Source organism: Mustela nivalis, assembly GCF_964662115.1.
Source record: "Mustela nivalis genome assembly, chromosome: 14".
Taxonomy (NCBI): domain Eukaryota; kingdom Metazoa; phylum Chordata; class Mammalia; order Carnivora; family Mustelidae; genus Mustela; species Mustela nivalis.
This window is the reverse complement of record NC_139033.1, coordinates 34038719-34052046: the sequence shown is the minus strand read 5'-3', so window position 1 is coordinate 34052046 and position 13328 is coordinate 34038719.

Genomic DNA, 13328 nt, shown 5'->3' with positions numbered 1-13328 from the left:
GACCTGAGCTGAAACCAGGACACACAACTGACTGCGTCTCCCAGGTGCCCCTGACTGAGCCCATTTTTAAAAGGAGTTCACAAGAAAAAAAATAAATCTAGTCATTAGTGATCGTGATCTTCTATATAATGTTCTAACTAAAGACAACAATATTAACGCTATTCGATGTGTATGCTATACGGTGTATAACGTTCTCATTATCAAAATAGAAGTACCCTAGAGCCAGCATGGTCTTGATTTTATTGGTGTTGTTGGGTCTGTCGGCTTGCTTGTTGTTTCTGTTTTTACTTGACAGAGTTTGTAAGGGAACAGATAAAAAGGGAAAATGATGATGGTCTTAACAAAGTTTAAAGTTAATACCTTTAGGGTCTGACTTGACACTAGGGGCAAAGGTTCTAATCAAACCAGAGATTTCCAAGGAAAGCCAAATTCAGTTCAGTCCTTCAAGTTTTAAGGACTTCTCTCATCCCTCTACTTAACATTCTAGTTGCCTGATTGTAAAGTGGGTAACCATTTTTTATAGACATTGAAGATACAGATTTATTATAAAGCCAAAATGAAACTTATTTTCAAATCTATTCCACATGGATCAGGTAGTTTGGATTTCAGAGTCTGTGCAAAGTTAACATCACATGGTATTTTAAGTATCCTCTGTAACTGCCCCATTTAAAAACCGGAAACTTCCATATCTGGATCTCTCAATGAGCTTTTGTGGATTATTTTTATCAATTCTCCAAAGAACTAAATGCTATCAGTTGTCAGTAGGCTATTCATTATCCATAATGTAAATTTGATCAATATATAAGTCTATTTCAATAACTGGAAGATTAAATATACACAGTTCATCACTTTCCTCAGCATGGAAGATACTATCTCAAGGAAGAGAGATAATGGAGGCATGCCCATAGTCACTCCTGTCTGAGGAGAGAGGAGAGTATTTCAAGTTGGATCAGAAGAGTTTGCTCTCATGGCAATGATGATTGATACCTTGCTGATGCTGCTACAAAAGAAGTAGGATTATCCAGATGCATACATGTCACCAAAAAGCAGGGCCCTGGTTTAGTGCTTGTGCTCTGTATGAAATAAACCCCTTTAGACAAAGAAGAATGTATGAAAGTCCATTTTGAAAACATGGTTTGGAACTAAAATATCCATCTCTGGTCTCAAACGTACTATGCCCCTGCTCTCTCCAGCTAGGAGTCCCCAGCTTCTAGCCCAGCACCAGGAGACATAAAATAACTGTGTGTGAATAAATGAGTAAACCAGTAAAATAGACCAAATAAGTCTAATTATCTAAAAGCAAAAAAATAAGGAAACAACTTACAAAAGCCTGGATATTTTTATTTCCAGTCACTTTATTCTATGGCCTTTAAGTTTGAACACCTCCCATCTGTAATTTCTCCTTCTAGAAAACAGGGCAAATCTACTGTATCAGAGATGTCTATGACAAAAAAAAAAAAAAAAAAACACACAAAGGAACCAAAAAATCCCACACCTGTTCTGCGACCTACTTAAGATCACACCCAGAACCCTGGGAAAGACATTCCAGTAGACAGATATCACAACTAAAAATAAGGATGCATACCATAACATTAAGCCCTAAAAGAATTTTGTTAAAAGAAAAAGTCTTTAATTTAATAATATATGTAACATATGTTTTATTTGTTAATTTAATAATATATGTAACATATTTTTTTTTTGTTTATTTTATTTCCTTGCCCAACCCCTGAGTACACAGTCCCACAAAAAGCACATCCATAGTCTCTGGAGATACTAACATCCTTATAGTCTCACATCCTAGACATACCAGACAGTCCTCTCCACTGAGGTCTCACTGTTTCCTTACAGCCTTATTTTACCCCAAGGACTCAGATATTTCCCATTTGCCCATTTTAGAACAATCTCTCCATTCTGGTCTCTCTTCCTCCGAAAATGCCCTCTTACATTCCCTCTTTAAGATATGCAACATCATTTCTTCAAAGAGCTTTGGTTAAAAACAAACAAACAAACAAACAAACAAAAATAACAATAACAAGATTAGCCCTGAGTTCCAAGTAGTTCTTTCTTTCTACTCCCTTCCTTTAAACTTTGCCTGGGGGAAGAAACCGCAAGGTCCGGATACCTACTTGAAAAAGCATGAGGGGGAAACGAAATGAGATAATAAACCAACCAACAAATATCTCAGTAACAGTCACAGCTTGTCTACTTCTATTATCTCTAAAACAACACCCAATGCCCTGGTCACCAAAATCACCCTTCCACTCATTCATTCAACAAGAACGAACCAAGAACTTCCCAGTACTCAGCACTGAGTAAGGCCAACATGGTTCCTCTGAGATTGCACTGTCTAGTGAGAGAGACAAGTCAACAAGATACGGGAAGACAGTACAAAAGTGCTGTGATGGGAAATAATATAAGGAATTCTAAAAGCCACAGAGGGACAGTGAAGCCCAGGCATGGCAATAGGGGCCCAAGGAAGTGACTTCTTTTAGAAGCTTAGATGAAGAACAAGGGTCAGCCATGAAAAGGAGGAAAGGAAGAGACAAAAAGGGAAGGAAGGAAAACAATGAAACAAGGATTTCAGGTTCTAAAAACAGCCTGCGCGCAAGTTCAGAAGCAAAGAAAAAGGAGCCAAAGATTTAGAAATCAGTTCAATATACCTAGAGAAGAGAAACCAGGAGCTCTGACTAGAGAAGAAGCAGGTATAAAACCAAGAAAATGTCTTCAACCAAGTCAAACAATTTGGGCTTCCTGCTGAGGGCAATGGGAGCACTTACGTAAGAGAAGAGCATCCTAATCACATGTGGAGAATGCCCTGGCAGAGGCAAAAGGAGTCAGGGAGTCCAGCACGGAGGCAGTGACAGCCACCCAGGTGAGGGACGGTGGGGCATAAACTAGAGTCATGACAGTGCAGATGGCAGGGAGGGGAATGATTCAAGGGATGCAGCAGAGAGAAGTGACAGAACTGGCAGCCTGGAAGCTTCCCTAAAGGGGTGAAGGGCTAGGATTAACCCACCCACTTAAGAAATATTTACTAAATTGGGGCACCTGGGTGGCTCAGTCCGTCAAGTGTCCAACTCTTGATTTCAGCTCAGGTCATGATCTCAGGGTCTGAGATCAAACCCTGCACTGGGCTCCATACTGAGCATGGAGCCTGATGAAGATTCTCTCTCACCTACTCCCTCTATGCTTCCCTCTCGTGCTCAGGCACGTGTGCTTGTTCTCTCTCTCTCTCGCTCTCTCTCTCGCTCTCTCAAAAATATTTACTAAGCACCCACTCTATGCCAAGCACTGGTCTATATGCCAAGAATACAAGAGTAACCAGAATCATGCTTCATTACTAAAGTAAAAGTATTAAGAGAGTCCCATACTAAACCCATGACCACAAATAAGGGTATCATTAAAACTCATGTCAAGACATATGAAAGAAGGGACGCCTGGGTGGCTCAATCAGTTAAGCGTCTGCCTTCAGCTCAGGTCATGATCCCAGAGTCCTGGGATCAAGTCCCACATCGGGCTCCCTGCTCAGTGGGAAGCCTGCTTCTCCCTCTGCTTACCTCTCTCTCTCCATGACAAATTTTTAAAAAATGAAAATTTTAAAAAATATATAAAGGAAAAGTTAAGGATATGGTAAGAGATCACAACAAGGGACTGGTTTAGATAGGAAGATTAGAGAACACTTGTCTGACGGGGTAACCTTTAAGGTAAATCTTGAAGGATTGAGCCGAGTGACAAACAAGAAGAAGGCCCAAGACAGAAGAACTGACATGGAGAAAAGCAACAGTATTGAGATGGAGTCACACGGAGAATCGCTATGTGACACCATCGCTACACCTGGTGACAGAATGGATGTGGAACTGAGGAAGAAGGAAGCCTAAGGCAGGATTCCCGGATCTCAGCCATGAACAATAATCGGATGGTGCCTGGCCCTCTCCACACATGCACCTTCTTCATAACCAACACCCAAATGCCAGTCACCAGGCATTGCTTCCTCTTGGGCCATTCTCTGCCCTGTAATGCAGCCCATTGTCTTCCGATAGGTTGGCCAAACTAAGAGTCAGGAGACAATGGGTACAGGATCTTTTTGTCCTCACATGGAGAACTCAGCTCTCTCTTTTCTTCTTTCCTACCATGTTACCTTCCTTGAGTCTCTACAAACACAAGGAACAAGGTCTTCATCCCAGCTCTAGAAACTTCCAAGCCCTACTTGGGAAGGATCTGACTAATTGGTAATGGCCAATTAGGTATTAGCCCTTTCAGATCACTGATTTATACTCTAAATGGAATGGAATATTCTATGCCTTAACCTACTGATTTTCACACATTTTAAACAGCAGAATCCTTTTATCAAATGTACAAACTTATTCTTACAAAAATGTCCAACCTAGAAAACAGATGAAAAGGGAGGTATTCTGGTAGAAGCTGCAGTGACGTGTCCAGAGCCTCATTCCCCCTGCTCCTTACCCCCAGCCCCTGCAAAGTTATCCCTCTGCAACACTGAGGTTGTGCCTCAATTCAAAATTTAGTTGGAGAGTTTGTGGGAAACAGAGTTCCCCAAATCCTAACACGAGGTTGAAAGAAATAGAGGGGAGGTAAACCAGGTTGAAAGAAATAGAGGGGAGGTAAACCAATATCCCAGAAGCCCTTTTGTCATTAAAAAAATATTTTAAATATGCATTATATTTTTATGTGCTAAATGATAAAACAGAATATCAGTCAGGGTCTTGGCAAGAGGCAGATGGGATTCAGACTAGGTGATCTGAGGAAAACCTAATAAATGTGTACAGAGGTATAAAAGATCACAAGAGTTAACAGGGAACCTCATTAGAACAGGCAGGAGGTACCATCCCTGGGCTGTGAGGCCCCCACAGGAGCAGGGTCCTTAGTTTGGAAGAAGCCTATTAGGATAAAAGCTGAGGAAAAACACCCCAATCCCACCCAGATTCCCCTCTGTCCTCCTGTATCCAGAAGCCAGAAGACAAGGAACCCTGAGACAGACCCTCAGAGAGGAAGGAAGAAGAGTAGAAAGTCGATCTGGAACAAACAGGAAAAATGCAGGCCAGTCTGCCTGATTTGTAGGTAGGTGAATACTTTTGTGTAATTTTCATCCTTGGATTACAGTAAAAGATAAGATCACTTAGCATGTGACATAATATAAGATGGCGATTTATATGGTGTTAAGTTCAGGGAAATGATGTCAGCCCCTAAGTGCTCCAAATACTATCTTTGACATCATAGGACAACGATTTGGGTTTTTAACCGCTTCTCCCCGGAACATCTAAGAAAATGTTGTCTGACCTTTAACTAAAGACGGTCTCCGACAGACAATGGATCTGCGGCCTGTATGCGCCCTGAGAGGTGATCCGGAGGACAGATTGGGGGCCCAATGGCTATGAGGAAGCTTTATCTTCAGGTTTTTCTTCAAGCGATTTGGTTAAAAATGCAGGCGACAGTAACATCGCCAAATGCCTCCAACCACCCCCCCAGCAAATTTGGGGGGACTTAGTACTTCAGCTGTGAATGTCTTTACGCAGCCATTACCTTGGGGACCAGCATGTGCGGACACATGTAATTAGCATGCCGACCAGCCACCTGGAAGGCGCAATTGAAATACAACTTATTTTTTTCTTTCCCAAAGTTCCTATGGATTTGCTGAGTGGGATGATCCTCCCCAGGCCGGGGTCAAAAAACTCCAGGGGACCAGGACTCTCGCCCTCTGGGGTAGGAAGCGGCCTACAGTGCTGCCTCGGGAGAGAGCTGTGCCCGGGCTCTGCGTGCGCTCCCGGCTCCTGTCCTCCCCACCCACAGGAAGCCAGCGGACACTGGGAGAGCCTCCGGGGCGGAGAAGTGCTGTCGCAGGAAACAAGCCCAGGAGCCCTCGGGCCCCAGCATCCTTGTGAGGCTCCCGCTTCCTCCCTCGGGAGCTTCATGGGAATCTTCAGGGAGCCCTTCCCATGGGACGTGGTTTCCCGGTTCCTCTCATAGTCTGCCCCCTTCTCTCTCTCTCTCTCTCTCTCTCTCTCTCTCTCTCCACACACACACACACACACACACACACACACACACACCACGCTCCATGTTGCTTTTGCTTTCTCACACATCAGTCAGGCCCCAGACCCCAAAGTCCCAACCCCAGGAACCGGGGCTTTTCAAGCGGCCCCTTCCTACTCGGCCCTGGCAAGAGGAGGCAGCGTGGTCCCCAGGACCGTGCCAGAGCTCTCCTGAGCGATCGAGTCAGGAACCCGGCTCCCCGCGCCGCCACCATCCCGGCCGCTCTGGGTCACGGGCGCTGGCATTCCTGCGCGGAGTCCGGCGCCCGCTTTCCAATCGCACGTCTGTGTAAAGCAAACCTGAAGACCGAGTCAGATGCACGTTTGCGCATGTGTCCACATTCCATTTTCTACTCTACATTTGCACAACTTGCGGGTTTCAGTAGTGCAACTCCGGGGACTCCTCCAAACGACTAAAAACCACTATCCGGTGAGGCTTTTGTAAAGCAAACAGAAGCCCAACTAAACCCTGCCTATTTATCCATCATTTCCCACCAGAGAAATTTACAGAGGGCCGCCAATAACTCAATAACACGTTTTTCATGGGTGAAATTGGGAGAAAGTAAGCAGTAAGTGATTTCATAGAATCCTCGGAGTTTGGGCTGTGTTGTATTTAATGACTTGAACAGAAATAATTAAATAGGTGATTATTCTGCTGCATTGGTTCCTTTGCATGTATATGAATCACAGGGAGGCATTAAAATTAAGATTCCAGGGGCTCTTTCTAAACATCTAGACTTCAATAAGGTGATTCTGTTGCAGGAGTTCAAAGAACACATTTGAGAAAGCCTGCTCCTACCCTCACAAAGGACAAAAATAGAATTGTAGCTGTCTGAGGGCATACCTGTGAAGAAGCCCTCTTACCTGCCTCAGTCAGTATCCTGACTACCCGATCAAGAAAATTATTTAAAGCTTATATTACAAAAGTCATTAAAAATATACACTTTAATTTAAAATATGATATTTATTTATTTACCAGTCTTTTATTATGGGGCTAAGCTTATGGTTCTTCTCAAGATGTTCTAAAACACCATCCTTTCCTGAACCATATCCCTAGTTTACTCTCTGCAATTTCCAGTTCCAGCTTTTTTAAAATGGAGTCTAAGTCTAAATACAAAATGAACGCAAAATCCTTCTGGATCGTTAGTATTTCCTTCGAGTACTTTATGGTTATATTATACATACCAACTCTCACACCAGTACATTCTAGCTTCTCACCCCCACAGCTCTGCAAAACATTCAACTTCCTCTTCATGAAGACAAAATTCCAAATCCCTGTTTCTTGACGGAATTCACAACACAGGTTGGTACAGAAATGTAATTAGGTTAAATGATTGCAATACCAAGAACAGCTGGCACAAACAAGTTTGGGAAGGAAAAACCACTTGACAAGGATATAACTCATTGTGAGAGAAAAAAGTAGAGTTGGACAGGAACAATGTGGGTAAACCATTACTTAAAGGGCTACACACTAAGTATTTTAGACTGTCTCAACCACTCAACTCTGCCTGTGACATAACAGCCGCTATAAGCTGTAAGTAAACAAATAAGTGTGGCTATGTTTCAATAGAACTTATTCATAAAAACAAGTAGCTGGCCAGCAGACAACAGTCTGTCAACCTCTAGACCAGAGCAGTGATTGTCAAACATTAGCACGCATCGAAATCAACTAGAATTGCTTATTCAATATGTACAGCAAGGCTCTTAAAGCCCAAGAGCTTACATTTCTATTGGATCCCTAGATGATCTGATACTGTTGATCCAAGGACAGCCCCTTGAGAAACACTGATTGTGGTGGCTTTGAATGTTCAGTGTGCTGTGAGCAATGGTCAGTACACTTAATGAAGTATAAATTAAAAATTGAAAACTGATTAGCTAATGCTTTGGGGAATGAAGAGAGGAAACCCAGGGAAGCAAAAAATAAGAGAAAAATAGAAGTAATGGAGCAAACTAGAGAGAGCAAAAACATGGGGATGTGTCCCATACTGGTCACAACTTCACAGCAAACACAGCTGGTTACTCAATCTCGCCAGTTGTCTCCATGGAGCCTGTGAAACTACTGTTTCTTGAAATAGTCCTTGATGGAAAGGAAGGGCAAGAAATAAATCTGCTGGCTTCTCTTCTTCTTCTGTATCTTGCTGGTCAAAGTCCACAGCATGTCCAGCTTGTGCTGCAGAGGTAGCCAGAGCCTACCGAGTCCTCTCCCGCCACTGCTCAGGGACAGTGGACACCTTTGTTATATCACCTTAGCCTCTGGCTTAAAACCTGTCTCTTCTCACCCATTAAATGTAGCAAGTCCTAAAAGGTCATGTACACATTTTTAAATTTATTTTTTTAGTGGTGCTAACCATTCTCATGACTTCAAGTCACATGGCTCTATGAATTAGCCAAATGACTGCCTGTAGGCCTGATAACTTCCCCAAGTACATTAGCCTGAGCAAGCCTCGGCATTTTGTCAGGCCCGTAGCAAGTCTAGGGAAAACTGTTCTTGAGGTTTAGAGGTTATATTTTCTATCACATGATCCTGCCACTTCTAGGCATAGCTCATCAGACAAAACAATGGCACCTGACCCAAAGCAATCAATCCACAGGCTGGCAGTGGCCTATGCCTTGTCCTGATGAGTAAAGATAGGATAACCAAGCAGATTCCTCCAGCGAACGTAATTATCAATACCCAGAGGCTACACAGTTGGCATCAGGTGTTGAAGCTGACAGGATCCAAAGAGATGGAGTCAAGATGGATGAGCCCAAAAAGCAAGCTAAAATGAGGAAGGCAAAAGAAATGATGGGGGGGCACCTGGGTGGCTCAGTGGGTTAAAGCCTCTGCTTTCAGCTCAGGTCATGATCCCAGGGTCTTGGGATCAAGCCCCACATCAGGCTCTCTGCTTGGCAGGGAGCCTGCTTCCTCCTCTCTCTCTGCCTGCCTCTCTGCCTGCTTGTGGTCTCTATCTGTCAAATAAATAAATAAAATCTTTAAAAAAAAAAAAATGATGGGCAGGAAGAAAAGCCCTAGTAATGCAGAAAGGGCGAACAGCAGAGTACAGAGAAGTAGGGAGGAGTCTGGAGCCCCTGGTTCTGGAGGTTTCTGCACCCAGCACCCATGAAGAAGGCCTGTTATACCCTAATCCTCATACCCTAAGCATTCACTACTCTCCAGCAGGGCCCTAGCAGAAGGCCTCATTCCCTTAACACAGGCTGCCTCATGGTTTTGCCTCCGTGGTTTCCTGTACCACGGGCATCTTCCACCAAAACCCAAATGCCACCAATTACAATTCTCCCCATCCTGCTTATGATGCTTTCCTCATTGTACCAACGTAGAGTAACTCCTGTCTCCCTGCCCTATGCTTTCACAAAAACCTGCTCTTTAGCACTTAGTATGTATTATCTGATTTAGACCCTACAGTAGGAGCCCTGGGAGCTACCATTACTGCACTAGCCTCACTTCCTTGGCAACGAAAGAGAGAGACTAGAAGTTTAAATAACCTGCACGAAGTCCCATGGGGGCCTGGGATTTGAGCCCTGGCAGTCAGGTGTCTGGGTCTATACCTGTAGCCCCTATGCTATCCTGCTAAGTGGGGGCTTAGGCTGCAATGAACAAAGTAGGGTCACTTGAGGACTGGAGCTGGTGGGAAACAAGACACGTTGCTAACAGAGAGAAGATCCATAAGCCTACATCAGATAAAAATCGTTCAAATTCCAGCCCACGCGCCAACGACCTGGTGATACAAACATGATATAGAAAGCAAAGACTCAGATAATAATGGGCCATGAATCAAAATGCTCCCCCCTTCAGTACATGGGGTGGGGGGTCTATGGAAGCCCCACTGACCAATTGCCCTAAAATTCCACTCCTCTGGGGCTAGAGCAGTAGGAAACAGTATCTGAGCAGAGTAGATAACTCCAAGTCTTTGCTTCCTTTTCTTGTCAATGAGGATCAGAAATTATCTCCAAATTCCCAACATCTTTGCATGTTTCCTTGGAAACAGCCCAGCCTAGGGAGCGGGGCACTCAAAAGCAGCTGCTGACAGTAAATCACCTGGCAGAGAACTGTAGGCCTGTAAAGCCCTCCCACCTACCCCACAACCAGTCCATTTCAGAGGAAGGGTGGACACCTATACTGTTTAGACTATGTGCTCTTGCTTCACTACTCTAGCGCCGTTCCTGTTGGAGCAGGTAGACTTACACTAGATAAATAATGCATTTTGTAGATCTCTAATCTGGAATAGAAGAAGCTTACTTGATACATGATAGTTTTTTAATAAACATCTAAAATATTCTAGCTGTGTAAATGTGAGAAAACTTGCTTAACCTCTCAAACAATTTATCTGTCAAGTAGAGATAATATCCACTGCTTACAGTGTAAGAAAGCATTAAATGAAATACTATAAGTAAAACACTATATCACTTGTTATGTGGTAGGCACGAAAGTGATGTTAACCAATCCTAAATTCTGCCACTCATTTGTTCAAAGGCAAGACCTCAGTGAAATTAACCTATTCCTACCAATCCTTACATAATTCTCCAGTTTCTTATGGGGGGGGGGGGAGTATTTTGAATGAGTTTTCTTATTTTTGAGAAGGCTGCCAAAACAATTGTTGTAATTAATGCAATGGACTGGTTAAAAAAAAAAAAAAATGTATCGGTCACTAATTCTCTATAAATGTTTGAGTCGTCTTCTGAATAACAAAGTGCTATGGAAACTTTTTTAATATCAGCAAATCAAGCAACTGATTAGATATTTACTCTTATGTATTAATTTCAAAGAACTTAGAACAAAAGCTTTGAAACAAAAGACACTGAACAAACAGCTAACAACCAGTGCCTTGAAAACGAAGGGGGGGAAAATCAGTGTTTGCTAACCATGCAATACATCATTCTGCACAAAACTTCAGTTTGTCCTCAGAATATAAGGAAAAGAATTATCACAGTATTAGATTTTTAGACTTTGTTCATATTTAAACAAGCCCCATAATGCCCATTGATCTGCATTTAGACAAGTTCTGAATTTAGACAAGGGCCAGCATCTGGGCGGAAATGAAGAATCGTGAAACAGTAAATTATATCCCCAAATTGCATAACCTCTGTTCTTTGGGGCACCAGATGAAGACAATGAGCAATTACATGCCTATCAGATGCTCAAGATAAGGGTAGATTACCAGAAATCAGGGAGATTCACTATTCTGTTGAGTAAGATCAGACACAGAAATTTACAAATGAAGGATAAAAATCAAGGCTTCAAAAGAATAAAAGAATACCAGAATAACCCATTTAAAATATTTACTAATTTTTTAGCTCTCTCTATAGGCACTTCAAGGTCATCTGAACAAAAACTAAAATAATGAAACTATATCCGCAGTGTAAGAGCTTTCTAGCAGAAAGCAGGATTAAAAGAGCAAACCCAAGACAGGAGGGTGGTAATATACGAACTGCAGAAAGGACAGCAGGGAAGTTATGGGAGGAGAAAACGGTGCTATGGGTGGGAATTAACAGCTATGCTTATTTCAGCCCCAAACACTCTGGTCTCAAAGTTAAATTAATTAGAAGATATAAAAATGCTTTCTTTATGTACATAACAGAGAGAGGCAAGATTAAAACCTTCTATGGCTCAGAAACAAAATCATCACAAAACCAGTTTCTGGGCCATGGTGGCCCCTGTCTTCCCAGCATAGAAGCTCCTCACTCAGCCCAAGCCACTGGACACTACTTTGAATGTTCCCTTCAGGTGGCTTGCTTTCTTTCTCACCTTAGCTTCTGTATATGAGCAGGAACTTGCTTCAAAACTCAGAGCCAGTGACGATTTTTGCCTTGGCAGTTATTTGAGAAGCCAAAACCCCATTGATCAAAATGGCCATAATGTTCCCCTCAGCTTGACAAACTTCAGAGGCTCCTTCCTAACTGTAGGCCCCTGACCTCCCTTTTCTTAGAACATTTATTTTAGAAAACTTGTAATTGCAAATTCTTTCTCTGCCCCTTTGAAATGTAGATACATCTTGTCTAGGCCTCTTAGGTTTTACAAACCAGGAATTTCTTTCTCAAGGACCTTGGAGCGATCCCTTTGAAATGTAATCATCAAGAAAGATAGCGCCCCAGTCTCTGTAGGAGAGAAGCCTCCCTTAAACAAGAGACAATTTGCCAATGCCAATGCCAATGGACCAATTGCATTAAACAGTCCTTCCGGGAGCCCTTCCTGGAGGCCCCACCCCCACCCTCCCGCACAAACATCCTCCAGTGCTTTTCCAGTAGCTACCCGACACCCAGAGCGTAAAAACCATCCCATCTTCTGTTTTGGCAGAGTTCAGTTCCATTTATCTACTCTATTCCAATATTCTTTATTTTTTACACTATTATAATATTCTTGAAAAAAAGTCTTCCTTGCCTGTTTAACTCCGTCAACGTAAAGGATTTCTTTGACAATGTAAAGGATTTCTAACAAGTTGCTTTAAGGTCTTTTGCCCTGTTCAAAGATTCCATAATAGAGTAAAACAATAACATTTAAAATGTATCTACAGTAATACATTTCATGCCAAAACTCTAAGAGACAAAAATAACTCCCATAATATATATTGAGAAAACTTTCAATCAAATTATAAGAGATGGTCAGTTCTCTATCAAAACAGAAAATTGGGGGTGCCTGGGTGACTCAATCAGTTAAGCATCCAACTCTTGACTTTCCCCACACCAGGCTCTGCACTCAGCACAGAGTCTGCTTGAGATTCTCTCTCTCTCTCCTTCTTCCTCTGCCCCTCCCCCCACTTAAACATGTGTGCTTGCTCACTCTCTCAAATAAATAAATAAATAGATAGATAGATAAATAAATAAATAAAATCTTCAAAAAAAACCACCAACCAACCAGCCAACCAAACAAAAAACAGAGAACAGAAAAGTCTCCTGTCTGGAAAGCCAAGGAGGCAGAGAAATTTTAGAAAGATGGAGAGGTCAACAGGGTCATATTGTAGAACCATCCAGTAAGATAAGGCAGAAAGTGACTGTGGGGTAACCTTTGCAAAAGTAATTCCAGTTAAATGGTGCCATTGATTGTAAGACAGAAGAGGAGAGAACAAAAAAAAAGGAAAAAAAAAAAAAGGAATAAGCCAACTTCCCATGGAATTGTGATGATGAATTAATGATGAAATGAGTGTTTTTGTCCTGGATCTATATGCCTAAACCCTAGTGCCCAAAATATGAGCCTCACCTGGGTTAGCATGGTACATATTTCCAAATGTAGCAACTAATAATCAAAGTGGGATACTTTGCACTTTGCTTTCCAAGCCAGTTAGA